Source organism: Macrotis lagotis, chromosome 4 (genome assembly GCF_037893015.1).
Source record: "Macrotis lagotis isolate mMagLag1 chromosome 4, bilby.v1.9.chrom.fasta, whole genome shotgun sequence".
Classification (NCBI taxonomy): Eukaryota; Metazoa; Chordata; class Mammalia; order Peramelemorphia; family Peramelidae; genus Macrotis; species Macrotis lagotis.
In genome coordinates, this window is record NC_133661.1 from 36,234,974 (window position 1) to 36,251,726 (window position 16,753).

The following is a 16,753-nucleotide window of genomic DNA, read 5'->3' on the forward strand; positions in this document are numbered from 1 at the left end:
AATCTGGGCATATCTTGCTAGGTTGATTTATTCTCCTCTCTGCCTTTTCTACAAATTCCATCACCTGCAAAATTAGTTTAAAGTCTCTTGGTTAGTTGGAACAAAGAGGATGCTGAGAGTCTAAGAAAGAAAAGAAAAATACAAAAAATAAGATTCCAGGATTCCTGCCCAAGGATGTGCTAAAGCCAACTCTATCCATCTCAAAGGAGTTTGATGCTAAAGTCTAAGTGTAAGCATTTAGACTTTGGTCCTCTAAGAAATGCCACATATCAAGGTTTCATTGATTGTCTTATTTCAAGATTTAAGGAAATGCTGGAGAAAATGTTACTAGTACAGATTAAGTGGAAAAAATGGAATGAGTGTACATTTTTTCTGGAGAGTTAGATATTAATTATTATATCATTTAGTCCTCACTACCCAAGGAAGAAAGTGTTATTAATAACCCCATTTTACAGGTGATGAAACTGGTTAAGTGACTTGAGAATAAAAGCAAAAATAACATTTGACCTTGATCCCTAGACCTCAGTTTCTTACAGTGTTGGACTAGAAGACTTAGTTCTCAAACAGTGAGCTTTAGTGATCTTGTGATCACCCCACTTCTCCTTAATAAATTCTCCTCATCCAGTTTAAAGATTAGGAAACTGAGTTCAGAGAACCTAAGGGATTTACACAAGGTCATGAACCCAATAAGAGTCAGGCAGAGCTCAGATCCTGCCTGAACTATGGACTCATCTAAACAGAGAATTCCCTTTTTTTTGTTTATAGAAAACATGGACTTTGGTGACCACTATGCAGTCTTTTGAACATGACAGGAACTTCTGAACAGGCTTATTTTCTAAAAAGACTTATCTGTGACCCTCATCCAGGACTGCTACTCTTTAATTCCTGCTAATTAGTTTCACACAGAAGGGTGATATGTAATGCAAGGAGAAGAAAATTTGTCATGGATCCTGGATGAAACACATTTTGAATCAACCTGATCATTATTATCAGAGAGTTATACATTCATGTGCAGTCATGATGAGGAGTCAGTGAAATTCCATTTTGATCAGAGCATCCAGGTGTTCCCATTTGCTGATAAAATGACTGGGCAAGATAGAACTCTACTTTATTCCAATTTGGTCTATGCTGACGTCAAGTTTGAAAGTAATAGTCAAAAGAGTTGAATCATTATCAGAACTTTATATAGCTTTTCCATGCAAGCACAAACAGAGCTTTTATAGTGTTATATGTCATTTCGATGTACCATCTACTTTGACCATCAGAAGTATCCTATGGTTTCCTAGGGAGAGGCTTGGACTTGGAGTCAAAAGAACTACTTTCTAAGGCATCTTGTGGTGATGATTCCCTATGTGACCTTGGTCAAGTCCCTTTTCTTATCCAGGGTTTCTATTCTGTACATGTCAAATAGACTTGTTGTACTCATTGACTTCCTAGTTCCCATCAAGCACTGGTCCAATGATTCTATAACTCCTTTTAGAACTATATAGTTTGCCAACATTCTTGTGGGCATTGCTTTCTCTCATTCTCATAAGAATTCTACGAGGTGAGTAATCCAAGTATTACTTCATTTTTCAAATGCAAAAATCCACAGATCCTGAGTGGTTCAATTACTTGTACAGATATGTACAATCAGGTAATGGTGGGGCAGGATTTCTATTCGACTCTTTTTAACTCCATAGAAGGTTTTTGCTAAAACTAAACCCTCCTGAGGCATTGGTATTTCCATACTTGTCAGGTTCTAGCATTAGACTGAAAAGAAATGAATGTAATAAATTTAAATCAAAAGACCTTAACCATGAGGTTCAATATCCAATGAAGTACATACCTTCTTTTAATTCAGTTATTTTTTGTGTATTAATTAGGTATGTTTTTTTTAGTTTTTTTAAAAGGCAAATTTCGTTAAGTGGCTTGCCCAAGGCCATACAGCTAGATAATGATTAAGTGCCTGAGGCCAGATTTGAACCCAGGTCCCCATGACTCCAGAGCCAGTGCTCTATAAACTGCACCACCAAGCCGCGCCAGTTAGGTATTTTAAAAATGTTTTAAAATATATGTTGAATTTTCAGTAATTAATTAGGTATTTTTAAAACATATGATTAATATTGATATTGACTTGGCTTCTATTATCTTTTGCAGATAATGCATCTCCTTATTTATCTTTATTTACAGTTTTTAAATACTATTATTAATTTATGGAATACATAAGTATTTCTATAGTATTGTATAATTTTTTAAATGAATGAAAATGAAACTGAAAATCAATTATTAATAGCTTATTTCTTTTAAACATATGACAGTTATCATGTAAATTTATTTTCTTTCCCTCCACGTTAGATACATACATATTATATGTAGACATAGATATAAGTGCAGATATATGTAAAATAATTCCATACCTCTTTCTATTTATCTGTTCCTTCTCTGGATGTAGGTAGAAATTTTTTAATTTACACTCCTTTGCATTTAAATCATTTTTCCTTTTAGGTTTTTGCAAGGCAAATCAGGTTAATTGGCTTGCCCAAGGCCACACAGCTAGGGAATTATTAAGTGTCTGAGACTGGATTTGTACCCAGGTACTCCTGACTCCAGGGCCCATGCTTTATCCACTACACCACCTAATGGCCCCGCATTTAAGTTTTTTATAGGTTTTTTAATACTTAAGCTAGGTATTTATAATTATAAAAAGGAAGAAAAATAGAAATGGAGAGAACTCACTGACCACTTCCTGAAAGAGATTCCAAAATGAAAATTCTTGGGAATATTTTAGCAAAATTCCACAGGTCCCAGGTGAAGGAGAAAATATTGCAAACCGTTACAAAAACAATTCAAACATTATGATACCATAGTCAGAATAATATAAGATTGAGCAGCTTCTACATTAAAGCATCAAAGGGCTTGAAGTATGAGATCCCTATGGCAAAGGAGTTAGGATTGCAACAAAGATTCACCTGCACTACATAAGAAAAATTAATTCTTCAGAGGAGAAATGGATTTGTAATGAAATAGATAACTTTGAATCATTCCTGATGAAAAGTCAAGAGTCAGAAGAAATTCTGACTATAAAATACAAGACTGAAGAGAGACATTAAAAAAAGGAAAGAAAACTCATTAGGGATTCAATAAATTTAAACATCTTGCATTCCATCCTGGATTCCATATTTCTAACTCATAAGAACTTTTCATTATTATGGCAATTATAAGAAATATATATAGGCAGAGAGCATGGGTATTTGTTGAATATAATGAAATGACATAAAAAATCAAAAGAGAGAGAGCCAGAAAGAAAAACTCACTGGGAGAAAGAGGAAGAGAAAGGTCAATCTGGAAAGAGTTTTTAGTGGAGAAAAAGATGGGGGATTAAGGGGAAGTGCTTGGATCTTCCTCTCACTGGAATTGGCTCAAAGAAGAAATAGTTTTCTATCTCCTTAAAAAGAACTAATGTAATCTGAATGCAGATGAAGCCCACTTTTTTAAAAAAGTTAATTTTTCTTCTTTTATTTTGAGTTTTGCATTTTTTCCATAACATAACTAATATAGAAATGTGTACTTGTGATAACATATCCATTACCTATGTCACATTGCTTACTTTCCCAATGCAAGTCAGGAGAAGTGGAACTCAAATTTAGGAATTCAAAAAAATTTTTCAATGAATGATGAATTGTTTTTGTACACCATTAGGAAAATAAAATATTAAATGTAAAAATGAAGTGAATGAAAGAGGATAGAGGAAAATTAAGAAGAAATCATAGACAAGCAGGAGAAAAGTTTTGAAAGAAACAGAATTTATCATAAACGTATCTTAACTGTGGGGTACAAAACAACAATGGATAGTTCCACAGAGCATCCTCATTTGTGTTCTCCTGTGAAGGTGGCCATACTCTTCTTAATGCTTAAATTTAGAATGAACAAAGCTTTCATTCAGATAGGTCTTGGGTTTCCTAGCACTAATGTTTGCTCCAACTGAGGTCTTGTCATTCAGTCTAGTAAAATTCTAGAAACCAGGGGAGCTATTTTGGTCCAAGCTAGGACTTTTCGCAAACATTGAATGTCAAACCTGAAGTTGATCAGTTATTTTACTCTCCATGTGAATAAATGTTATATCCCATTACTTGTGTCCAAAAAGCACCACAGGATGTGCAGTGGCAAAGAACTGTGAGATTCTCTGTAATTCATAGGCTTACTGCCAGGTTCCAAGCTACTAGCTTTTTTTTCTCTTTTTATGTTTCCAATCCCTCATTTTAGTCTTGTGGGACAAAATGGTTAAACTGGAGTCCAGAAGAACTGAGTTCACATATTTGTTGTGTGACCTTGGAAAAGTCAATTATCCTCTGAGTGCTCGCAGAAAACCCTAGGACAACAGCTATAGAGAATGTCCTAATCTAAATTAATATAGAGAATATTTCAATGAAGGAAGTTTTTTGGAGGATGAAAACATTGATTTTCAAATTCTGCTGTGCAGCTTCTTTCCTGTGCATTGATTGGAAAGTTGCTGCTTGAATGACTCAGTAAACCTTTCACTACTTACTTCAGAATTGTTGTGAGAACTGAAGGAAATAATGTCTGTAAAGAACTTAGCAAACCACAAAGTGCTAGCAAAAGTGGCACAGTGGAAATAGCACTGGTCCTGGAGTCAAGAGGACCTGAGTTCAAATTTAATCTCAGATGCTTAGTAGTAACCTACATGTATGACCTTGGGCAAGCAACTTAATCCCATTGTCTTGCAAGCAAGCAAGCAAGCAAGCAAGAAAGAAAGAAAGAATGAAAGAAAGAACGTGTGATAGAATCCTAGTTGCAATTGGACATGAATTTGGAAGTCATTGAGTAAATTGGCTTAATTTGACATATGAGAAACTGAAGTTCTAATTTAGGACCAATGACATGACCAAGGTCACATAGGGAATCATCCCCAGCACAGAATGAATTAGAGACTAGTCTACTAACTCCAAGTCTAGGTCACTAATCAGAATGCTGTCACCTCCTTTTGTGCACTGTTGACCTCAAAGAATACTTGTAATGTTCAAAAGAGTTGGTCTACACAAATACACTGTAAAGGACTAAAATTATGCTTGTGTGTGAATTTTAAAGCAATATAAAATTCTTATAATGATGAACCTCTTTACATTATTAACTCCAAATTGAACTTCAGCCTTGAACAAGTTGGAGTCAAGAAGAATTCCATCTTGACTAGAATGCTTTTCAAGGTTTGGTGGTTTGATTGACCCCATTGCCATTATATCTCTAAATATTGATATGAACAGTTCAGCTAGAGCTAAACCATTCATAGTTCATCAACAGACAATGTAGCAGGAACTGTGTACATTGCTTTAATGGTCCTCTTCATTTCATTTTGCATCACTTTGTAAAAGTCTTTCTGATTTTTTTCTGAAGTTTGCCAGATCATCATTTCTTCCTATACAATGGAATCACATTTCTGAATTGACTTTCTGTTATTTATTATCATAAGAAATGCCATATAAGGAGATGCATGTGGATGAACAGCTTTTAGCATCATCATGGTGTGGAGCAAAAAAGGATTTCATTTAGGTGTTGACATCTTCCACAGGCTCATATTGGAAGATAAAATAGCAATAGGGTCAAAACCACCAAACTTTGAACAGTACAAAGGACTGACAAAGGAAAATGCTGTCCATAGTCAGATAAAGAATTGATAGACTCTGAATGTAAATTGAAGCATATTTTTTTCACTTATTTTATTATTTTCTTGGGGTTTCTCCTTTTTGATCTGTTTCTTCTTTCACAACTGTAACTAATATAGAAATATATTTTACATGGTAGCACATGTTTTACCTATATCAAATTGTCCATCATTTTCAGAAAATGGCAGGGTGGAAGAAAAATCTGGAATTCAAAATCTTATAAAAGTGAATGCTAAAAATTGTCTTGACATGTGATTGGGAAAAAATGCAACATTGTTTTTTAAATGTCATTGAGAAAAATAAAATAGAATTGTTTAAAAGTGAGCTTCATCCAGAATCCAGGTTATTATTTCTTGTCTATCCATCATTCATCTGTTTGGAACCAATTAACAGGAATTATGTAATCACAGTGCTGGAATGGAGAAGTTACAATGAAATTTAAATCTGCCCAAAAGTTCATGCCAAGTTCAAAAGAGTACATGAGTGACCACCAAGGTCCTTGAACCCTGTAATACAAAGAAGTTCATCTCAACTTTGGTGGATCCAGAGTTCAGGTAGGAACTATTTTTTACCTGCTACTTATGAAGTGTATGACCTTGTGCAAACCAATTGCTGTGCTCCGAATCTCTAAACGGGGAGAGGGAAGGGAAGATGGAATGTCACAAAATCATACTCTTGTCCCAGGATTGGTAAATTGCTTTCTGTGTGGTTGGAAGTTTTAGTAGATTGATACTGCACTTAATTACTGTTAGACCAATGATCGGTTCTATAGGTTTAAAGTAAATGAACTGCTGGTACCCCAAAGGATAGGATACCTCCTCTGGTTATTCCACTTCAGCTTTCAAATTGAGCTAAATATTAGAATGGAATCCCTGCTCTGCTCCTGGGATCAGAGTCACATAGCTATGCCTCCAGAAGTTTTTTCTTGCTCAATTCACAAATATGCTCTATGTTCATGACCACTCCCTCCACCCACGATCTTTGATCTGGAACCAGATACAAAATCATAGCAATGGGTTATGTTGATACTCTGTGATGATTCAGATATCCCCTGGAATCTCTTTTGTCCCTGGTGATTCCTACCCTGGTGTCTTATCTTGGTCTTCTTTCCAGACCTGAAAATCATTCACAAGACAGGCTCAAAGGCATAATAAGATAATACAAGGAAACTTTCATTTCCGGGACATCTGCTGAAGAACTTTCTTCCTAGAGCAAAAAAGCAGGTTGACTTAAACTACTGTTAATTTCATCTTTCCAGAGCTAAGGAACCAAAATAAAAAATAATCATTCATAATCTCTTCTTAACAAAGAGACAAGGTTAGCTGGGATAAAATTGATAAGAAGTCTGTGGGGAAGTGATCACTTCTCTTTTAGAGAGGGAAAGAAAAAGGAGATTGTCTGACATGAATCCAGGTCCTAGATCCACTTGAGAAAAACAGATCTCAGATGATTCAGAGTGAAGAAAGGATTGATTCTTGCGAACAGTTAGGTGGCATAAATTATAGATCACTTGGCATGGAGCCAGGAGGGCCTTAGTTCAAATTTGGCCTCTGAAACTTGATATTTACCAGCTGTGTGATTTTACACAAGTCACATAACCCCATTACCTTGAAAAACAAACAAACAAACAGGAAAGGATGGATTCCACAACCAATGTTCCATAGAGGATATCAGCACATGAGGAATGGAGATGTGCAAGAATAAAACAGTGAAGAAACAAAAGACAACTATTCCAATGAGAAGGAAAATTGGAACTTGTCTGAAGAGACCAATGCTGATGCACTGGGGACGCATCAAGCAAACTGGCTTTGAAAAGTAATACAGAGAAAACCGTCCATTCATATTCTTTGACCATTTATCCTGCTGGTAATGGTTAAAATCAACCCTAATTACACTCTGCGAATTTAAGCCATTTACTCAGATGAACTACACTATGGGTTCTGAAAACTTGGCAGTAAAATTTCACTGAAGAAAAAAATAGAATGGACAAAATGAAGACTATTGAGCTTCATTCAATTCCTGGGAAATATTGAGAATGGATCAATAAAAAGGTATTGGGTAAGCATGAGGGGGTGCAATAATCACAAAGAGCCATTATAACTTTATCTAAAACAGATCATGCCAGGCTCCCCACATGCCATACGTCAACAAAAATATGGAAGGTGGTAGAATAGCAGAAGACTTGGGCTTTTGTTATGATTTTAAAAATAAATATATCAAAAGTGGAAGTGGTAAAGAATGGGTCTAAGAGAAAGGGACAGTTTTATAAAAATACTGTCATAAATGTTGAAATGTAGAATCATCTAAAACAAAGAAAATGAGAACAACAAAGAATGTAATACTTGAAAGTTCCATTTGGGAGAAAAATAGAACAACCTAGGAATAGCTTACATGCTTAATGTTCATGGAACAATAAGAGTAACAATAGAGAGAAGGTTGAGCTGGTCCTTTCTTAATTGCCTATGGTTTTCTCTGACAAAGAGAATGACCCATGCCCTAAACTGACATGCATATAATGACTGAGAGGTAATGCTCAAGTTGAGTAAGGAATGGGTAAAAAGAAATCTGATTTTCCTTGATAATCTTAATCCATTTTATTTTTAATGAAAAAAAAATCTTTCTTGTTTGGTTTCACCTCAGATCCCCAGCTTCTACAGAAAACAAAACATTGCAACCAATATGCAGTAAAGCAAATTAAATTCCCACATTGACTGTGTTCATAAAATTATGTCTCTTGGTCTATCAGCTCTTTATCAGGAGGTGGCTTGCTCCTAAAATGGTTTGTCACTATGTTGATAAAAATGCTTAAGTTTTTCAAAGTTTGTTGTTTTTATTCCATAAATTTTTCTTCTTCTTTGTTCACTTGCATTTAGATTAGTTCTGAACTTCCTTTGCTTCTTTGAGACATACTCTATGTCTCTTCACTTATAATACGACATATACTTTTCCCCCAAATTACCCACCCATGCTTCAAAACCCATCGATTGTAAGGAAAAATGAGATTAGAATATTCAATAATTTTGTCAATAGCCTTTAAAGAAACAATAATATAATAAATCTTAAATAAAGCATAATTTTAAATATGGGAAATTATTAGGAAATACATAAATGCCCAATAAATGGTGACTGAGTCTACAGAGCTCAGCTGCTACACATTCTGGGGCCCAGGCTACAGAACAGACCAATCCTCTATGCCTCAGGGAGCAAGGACCAGGCTTTTTCTGATCTTAGCTCCTAATGTACAATTAATGTGACAAATTGTCACAGCTCTTGTCAGAGATCTTAGGTTTCCTTGTGGAAATGGACATGGGAAGTCTTGTAGCTTGTAAATCATTGGGAAATGGTATCATTTTGGGTATTCTGGCTACTTCACAGGGAAGAGATCAAATAGAATCAATCTCAAAATTCAAGTTATGCTCACCATGCTCCTTAAGAGATCAATACTGTTGCAACAAATTCCAGTTTTTCAAACATGCCTTGTATTAGAACTGTGCTGTAATGTGCCATCATTCTCCAGTTAGTGATCAATCCTTTTCCTGCGAGCTCCTGCACATACAAAGAACTGCTCTAAATATTTTTGCATACATTTATTCTAGAGCTTTCTTTGACATCCCTGAGTACAATTCAAGTCAGATTATTGGTGAGTCCAAGAGATGAATCATTTCCTAACGTTGGGTGCAGAGTTGCAAGTTACTTTCCAAAATGGCTGACAAGCTAATAATTGCCATGCTTCCTCCAAAGGCCTTCAAGTCCAGGCAATATTCATTTTCATCTGCTTTTTACTTGGAACATAGACTTGTATCACAGTAGCATTAAATAATTTGCCTTGGAGTCAAACAAAAGTTGAACTAGCAATAAATCTCTTGTCATTGTGTTATGTGCATTAAATGCTTTATTAAAGTTTATTGAGTGGAGCAGCTAGGTTGTGCAGTGGATAGAGCACCACCTTGGAGTCAGGAAGACCTGAGTTCAATTCCAATCCCAGACACTTAATATTTACCTCATTGTGAGGCCTTGGGTAAGCCACTTAATCCCACTTGCCATGCAAAAAACAAAACAAAAAAAACCACCTTAAAAGAAAGTTTGATGGATGGACTAAAGACTTGCATTATGCAATTAACAGCAGGGCTAACGACTAACTGGGTAGTTTAGAGAGGGATATCTGGGCAACTTCGTGATTAGATGTTTCTCTGAGGTAAGAATCCTTTCAATGTAGCCTACTGAATGGGAGTTTCCTCCCGAATCATAAGGAATATAGTCATAGAGATAAGGAAATTTGAAAAAGGGAAAGATCTGGGAATAAATATACTGAGTTCAAATTTGGCCATGTTTGTTATTGAGTTTGGAATATATAATGGTCAATTAGTGTTTTTAGACTGATGTTCAAAGGAGAGACCAGGATTTGAAAGAAACACATGAACAAATACATATACGCACATTTATTCATCTATATGTGTATGTCATCTGCATAGAGATGATGATTAACCCCTGAGAACTGATGAAGTTGCCAAGGCAGAGATAATGTAGTGGGAGAAGGGGAGGGAGCCTTTGGAAACTATACGGGAGACAAAGGATCAGTCAGATAGGTAAAGAACTCTTCCCTGGAGACTGTGAGGGAGGGGTCCCTGCTCTATGGGGAGCCTAGACTGCCACCAGGATCTGAATGTGGTCACAGCCCCAGTCCTGTTCCAGGGACAGATAACAGATCTCAGCAGTTTCCCTGCACTCACCTACCTTCCCTTGGCTGAGCACTCAGGTCACAGCTGCCTGGAGGCTCCTGCTGGACTGCTCCATTGGCCTGTTTCTGTTTCCTGGGAATTAGGCAGCACTGTGTGTGGGCTTAGGTGGCACAGAACGGTGCAGCAGCAATGAGGGCCTCAGTTTCACCCTCATTGTGGCAGAAGTCTCCCTGCTGATCTTTCAAGTTGTGCTTGGTGCTCCCTGGGGTACAGGTCAGGAAAATGCTTCCGCTGCCAAGGTGAAGTGCCCACTGTGCCAAGCTCCCTTGGAGCTGTTCTGGGGAGGCTGAAGCTCCTTACCTCCAGTGCGGTTCTGCTTCTCCAATCCCATGGAATAGAATTTTCCACTATTTTCCAGGTTACCTTTGGCTGGAGAATTTCTTCACTGGATCTTTCTGTGGGTTCTGTCTCTGAAAAATTTAGTTAGAATCATAAATTTAAGGTTTGTGAAATGTTTTGAAGAGAGCAATTAAGAGAGGCTCTTATCCTACTGCCATATTGGATCCACCCCCTGACTTTTGAAATTGTTGTTCCCTTTTTAGTTTGAGTTTTCAGCTTCATTGTCACCATGGTAACGTTCTGTGGCCAGAAAGTTTTTGCTTTTACTGGCTCATTTTTTCTAGCTTAATTCTTGACTTTTAACTTTAGGTTAAATTCAAGTCATTTTACCCGGATGAATTGCATTAATGGGGCCTCAAAGAAGTAGGAAATATGAATTCTAAGTAAAAGTTCAAATAAGAAGAGAAAGCACAATATCAAGATATATATTATTACATTGATTCCTGGAAAATACTGAGAATAGATCAAGAAAAAAATATTTGGAGGATTCTTTTTTTGCGGACTTCTGGGGATGAAGCTAGGATGGTAATGGAACTTTTCACAAAGCAACCAAAAATGATCCTAAATTGACAGAACCAATTAAAAAAACAGTGAAACAAAATATCATGGGGGAACTTCAATAAACTTCAATCTTATATGGGTAAAAGGTGAGGAAAGTAGCAGAGACAGGAAAGTTAGAAAGCAAGTAGGAGGCTCTTAGCTGTAGTCCAGGTCAGGTATGGGCTCAAAAAGTCAGTGTTACAGCAGGCCAGCAGTGAGGGTCCTAAAGCCAACTTGGAAAACAAAGTTCAAGCCTAGGAAAACTAGTCAACAGGTGGAAATGGATTGGGTTTGCCTAATGTCAGGAATGAACTACTAGCACCTGCAATGGCATAAGCAGTAAGGCAGGGTCCAGACACATACTCCTGGGACCAAAAGAATGTGATTGGACAACCTTTGCCCCAGGGCAGAACTCAAGTTTCAAAATGAGTACCCCCCCAAACAAAAAATCACTTACCCTAAAAAAAACTACTACTCTGACAGGGATATTAAAAAACATCTCAGAAGAGGAATTCAGTGACAAAATGAATATGTTTGAAACTACAATATTTGAATTAGTCCTCAATCCAAAAAGATCTCTTAGAAGAGCCAGAGATTTTAAAAACCAAAGAAGAGAGGAAGACAAAAAATCAAGAAAAGATACAAAAGTCACGCAGGAGAATGAGAAAAATAATTGGCTGAGGTAAACAAGAACTTTAGAAGTAAAACTTGTGAGGCAGAAAAAGAAATCAAGTCTTCTGAAAGAAAAATTAAGCAATTGGAAGAGGAAATATGAAAACCTACTGAAAAAATCATAAAAAATTAAAATAGGACAAATGGAAAATAATAACTCTATTGGACTCTAAGATTCAATCAAACAAAATCAAAGGGGTGGAAAAAAATAAAAGAGAATGTGCAGCACTTATTAGGAAAATTGATCAGCTTCGAAAAGAGATACAGGCGAGATAATCTATGATTTACTGGTCTACCTGAAAGCCTTGATCAGAAAAAGAACCTAGAAAATAACATACAAAAAACTGTCATAGCAAACTGCTCCAATATTCTAGAACAAGAAGATAAAATTATCCCTAAAAGAAACTAATATAAACAGAAAGAGGTACCAAAAGAGAAACTCTGAAGAATACTGTAGCCAAGTAACTGCTAAAGGATAAAATACTGAAACCAGCCAAAACCAGGAAGTCACAGTCAGGATTATGCAGGATTTATCAGGTTCAATATTAGAGGATCAGAAAAAAATAGAATGTGATATTCTAGAAGGCAAAAGATCTTGGACTATTACCTAGAGGCAAGTACAATGAAAAATTCAGGATAACCTTTCAGAGGAAAGGATGAAATTTCAATGAAAGGACTTTCAAATTTACCTGATAAAAAGAAGACATCTGAACAGAAAATTTTATCTTCAAATACAAGACTCCAGAGATGTATAAAAGATCAATGGAAAGTGGATAAAAGTTAGTATATAACACTAAATGGGATGATCATACCTGTCACTTGAGAATTGTATCTTTCTTGGGACATGTGAAAGAAATATAATTAATTAGAAGGGGTGGGTATAAATTTATCATGAAATTATGGAACTTTATGTCATGAGGGTTATATTATATTGGGAATTTTGAAGGGAATTTACTTGAATAGAGAGTGTGGGTACAAATTGATCATGATGGTATTAATGCTTATGGCTCTTGAGAATTGTACTTCTATCAGGAGAGTGGAAAGGAGTATACTTGGACAGAGGGTGAGCTACAAGAGTGTTCCGAAGCCAATCATGAAAAGGGTTTAATACTGGAAGAAGAAAGTGGATATATTAGTGGATAATTCATAACACATAAAGAAGCAGGAAGAAATGATTATAGTAGAGGTAAAGGAGAGAGAGTCAATAATGAATAAATATTATTCTCAACAGATATGATTCAAAGAGGGAATCATATACATTCCCAATTTTGTTTAGAAATTTGTCCTGTTCTACAATATAACAAATAGAAAAGGGGAAAGGATAGTATGAGGCAAATAACAATCAGAAGCAAAGCCACGGTAAGCAGGGAAAAGCGGAAAGGAGAAAAAATTCAAAAAAAGTGCTAAGATCAGATGAAGTGGAAGAAAAGTTTTTGATGGCGTTTCTTTCTAAAGATCTTCCCCCCCCCCCATTAGCTCTAATTCCTTTATCACAGCATGCCTGATATGGAAATATGTTAAACATAATTGCTCATTTACAACCTATATCAGATTTTTCACAGTCCTCTGAAGTAGGAAAGGAAGAAAGGGTGGCACAAAAATGTGAAATTCAAAGCTTGCAAAGCTTTGCATAAGATTCGGGGGAGGAGAAAATTGCAGAAAGTCTTAAGAACAGATGCTAAGTGAAATGAGCAGAATCAGAAGAACATTGTATACACAAACAGCAATACTATATGATGAGCTACTCTGAATTACAGCTACTCTCTGCAATAGAATGATTCAAGAAAATTCTGGAAGATTTATTAAAGGTGCAGTTTATCGACAGAGAAAACACTAATGAAGTCTGAATGCAGATATTTTTCTTTACTTTCTTAATTTTTTCATAGTTTTAGTCTGTTTTGTTTCACAGCTTGACTCACATGGAGATCTACCTTTCATAACTACATATGAATAACCTATGTCAAATTTGACAAAATATAATATGAAAATTGTTTTAATAAGTAATTTACAAAAATAAAATATTAAAAAACAAAAAGTAATGCTTAATAATGATGCCAAAGAGCCACCATGGGAAACTTCATCTAGAACAGATCATGAAAGACTAAAATAATGTCCTTCTTTGAAACAGATATGGAGAATGGCAGAAAATTTTGGTTTAAATTTTGATTTTAAAAGAAATCCTCAAAAAATGGAAATAAGACCAAGAATCAGAGAATGGGTGTAAGAACATGGCACAGGTCTATAAAAATAATGTAATTTTTACTGAAACCTTTAATCATTAGGCAAAGGAAAATGAAAACAAAGAAGATTGTTTTTTACAGCTCTATTTGGGGGGAATCAACAAAGGGAAAAGGCACTTGCTTTTATACATGGGACAATAATGAAAATGCAGCAAGGCTGCAGAACTGGTCCTTTCTAATTTTCATAATTTCAAGAAGAGTGACACATGCCTTAAAGATGACTGAAGAACGTGACTGAAGTTAAAGCTACAGGGTGTTCCAAAGCTCTGGACTTTGTGCCTAGAGGCTATAAGGAAAAAGTTCAAAAGAGAAGGAATAAGGATAAGGCTTTCATTGATCACACCTCCAAACTTCACAATAAAGTGTATAACATATGTTGAACGTTACATATAAAAAATCCTTGAGTTTCCTTGTGTAAGTGGACATGGAAGGAAATGATATGTATAGATTATTATGAAGAAGTATCATTTTATGCCTTTCTGATACTTCTCAGTGAAGAGATCACAGAGAAAAAAACTGAAATTTCAAGTTACGTTCAACATTCATAGCAAATATTTCTGTAGAAGCAATGATGCTGGACCTTGTGAAGCCATTTAAGCCATTTAAACCATTCTCCATGGAATGTGTACTCCCTTAGTTTCCAGTTCATGCGACTATAGAAAGAGCTTTTGTAAATGTTTTTGTATATGTGTCCTTGATCTCTTTCTTTGATCTCTTTAGCATGTAGACCAAGTTTTGTTGTTGCTTGGACAAAAGGAATGAATAATTTTCTGTTTTGGGCTTCCTATGGATCCAAGATGTTTTGTAGAATAGCTAAACATTACTATTCAATATATTAATGAATTTCACTGAGCCCCCACTGAAAAAAAAATCGTCCTATATAAGCATTATTCAACTTTGTCTAAGGAAGAACCTTAGGGTTGTTTTAATTTAAATATTTTAATTTAAACATTTTTCCTTTTACTATTGATAGTTTGGACTTTTCCAAAAGATGTGTAATTATCTCCTTTAAGCAATAATCAAATGGAGAGGAATGAATTGTTCACTATGAATTCTAGAAACATCACACAGATGAAATACATTCTTGAAAATTTGAAGCATAAGGAAAGGGGAAGTATTTCTAGGGCACTTATTATGCACCAGACACTGTGCTAAGCACTTTTTGGAAATATTATTTTATTTGATTTTCACAACTCGGGAAACGGAACTAATAATGGAATAGTGAACTAGCAAACCAATCTGGAGAACACTTTGGAACTGCACCAAAAGGATATAAAACTGTTCATACCCTTTATCACAACAACACCACTGTTAAGACTATATATTAAAGGCATCAAAGGAAAAAAAGGCCTAGATATAAAAAAATATATTTATAGCACATCCTTTTATGCTGACAAAGAAATGGAAATGTAGGGGATTCTCATCAGTTGAAGAATGGATGATAAAGTTGTGGCATATGGTTGTGATGTAATACTCTTGAGTTAAAAGAAATGTTTGAAGGAATAGTTTCAGATAAATTATGACCAAAACTTATGAACTGATGTAAAGTGAAATGAAAAGAACCAAGAGATGGTTTTGCACGGTGAGAGCAACGTTGTAATGGTGTTCAACTGTGACTTTACTACTTTGACTAATACATTGTTCTGAGGCAATTTCAAAGGATTCTTGATGAAAAGAACGCTTTCCATCTCCAGAAAGAGCACTGATGAAATGAAAATAGAGTTCTTCTGTATACTGTCACCACCAACACTTAGTAATCTCTTCTGCTTCCCTATGATTTTTGTTTTTTTTGTTCCTAAATTTGCATGAAGCATTTCCTTGAACTCTCTAACTTCCTTGAAGCTATCTCTTGTCCCTGCCATTCTATTTTTTCTTTTATTTCTTTACATTGTTCACATAAGAAAAACATCATTTAAAAAAATCATCATTTGTCTTTGTTATTTTCTGGGATCTCCACTCAGTGGTATAGCTTTTCTTTTCTCTACCTCACATGTTACTTTGTTCCTTGAAAATTTCTAATGCTTCACCAGAAACCTATTTTGCTTTCTTGCTCTTTTTTTTCATGGATTTTTTTTTCTTTCTGCCTTTTGTACAATATTATGAATCTTTGTCCAGAGTACTTTGAGCACTCTAGCAACAAGCACTAATCCATTAAATCAGTCTCCTTCACTTCTTACTCATATGGGATGTTATTTAGGTTGTAATTATACATACTCATGATTTGCCCTTCTTTCTTCAATTTTAGTATAACCTGGCAATAAAAATTCTTATGATCTGAACTTGGTCACAAAACCTTAAATGATTTGTCCATGGTCACATGGGAAATATGCATCAGAAGGAAGACTTTAACTCAAGTCTTTCCTAACTCTTTTATACTGTATTGAATCTTGTGGAATTTATCTTACCTGTTTTGCTTTTCCATAATTTCTTTTATTGAATCATGACTTGCAATCATGAGTGATTCCCAACATACAGTCCTAGGTCCTCTTAATCTATGCTGCTTCAAAGGGGATTTTTAAACTTTGGTCCATTGATCATCATAAGGTTGGATTTCAGGGTATCT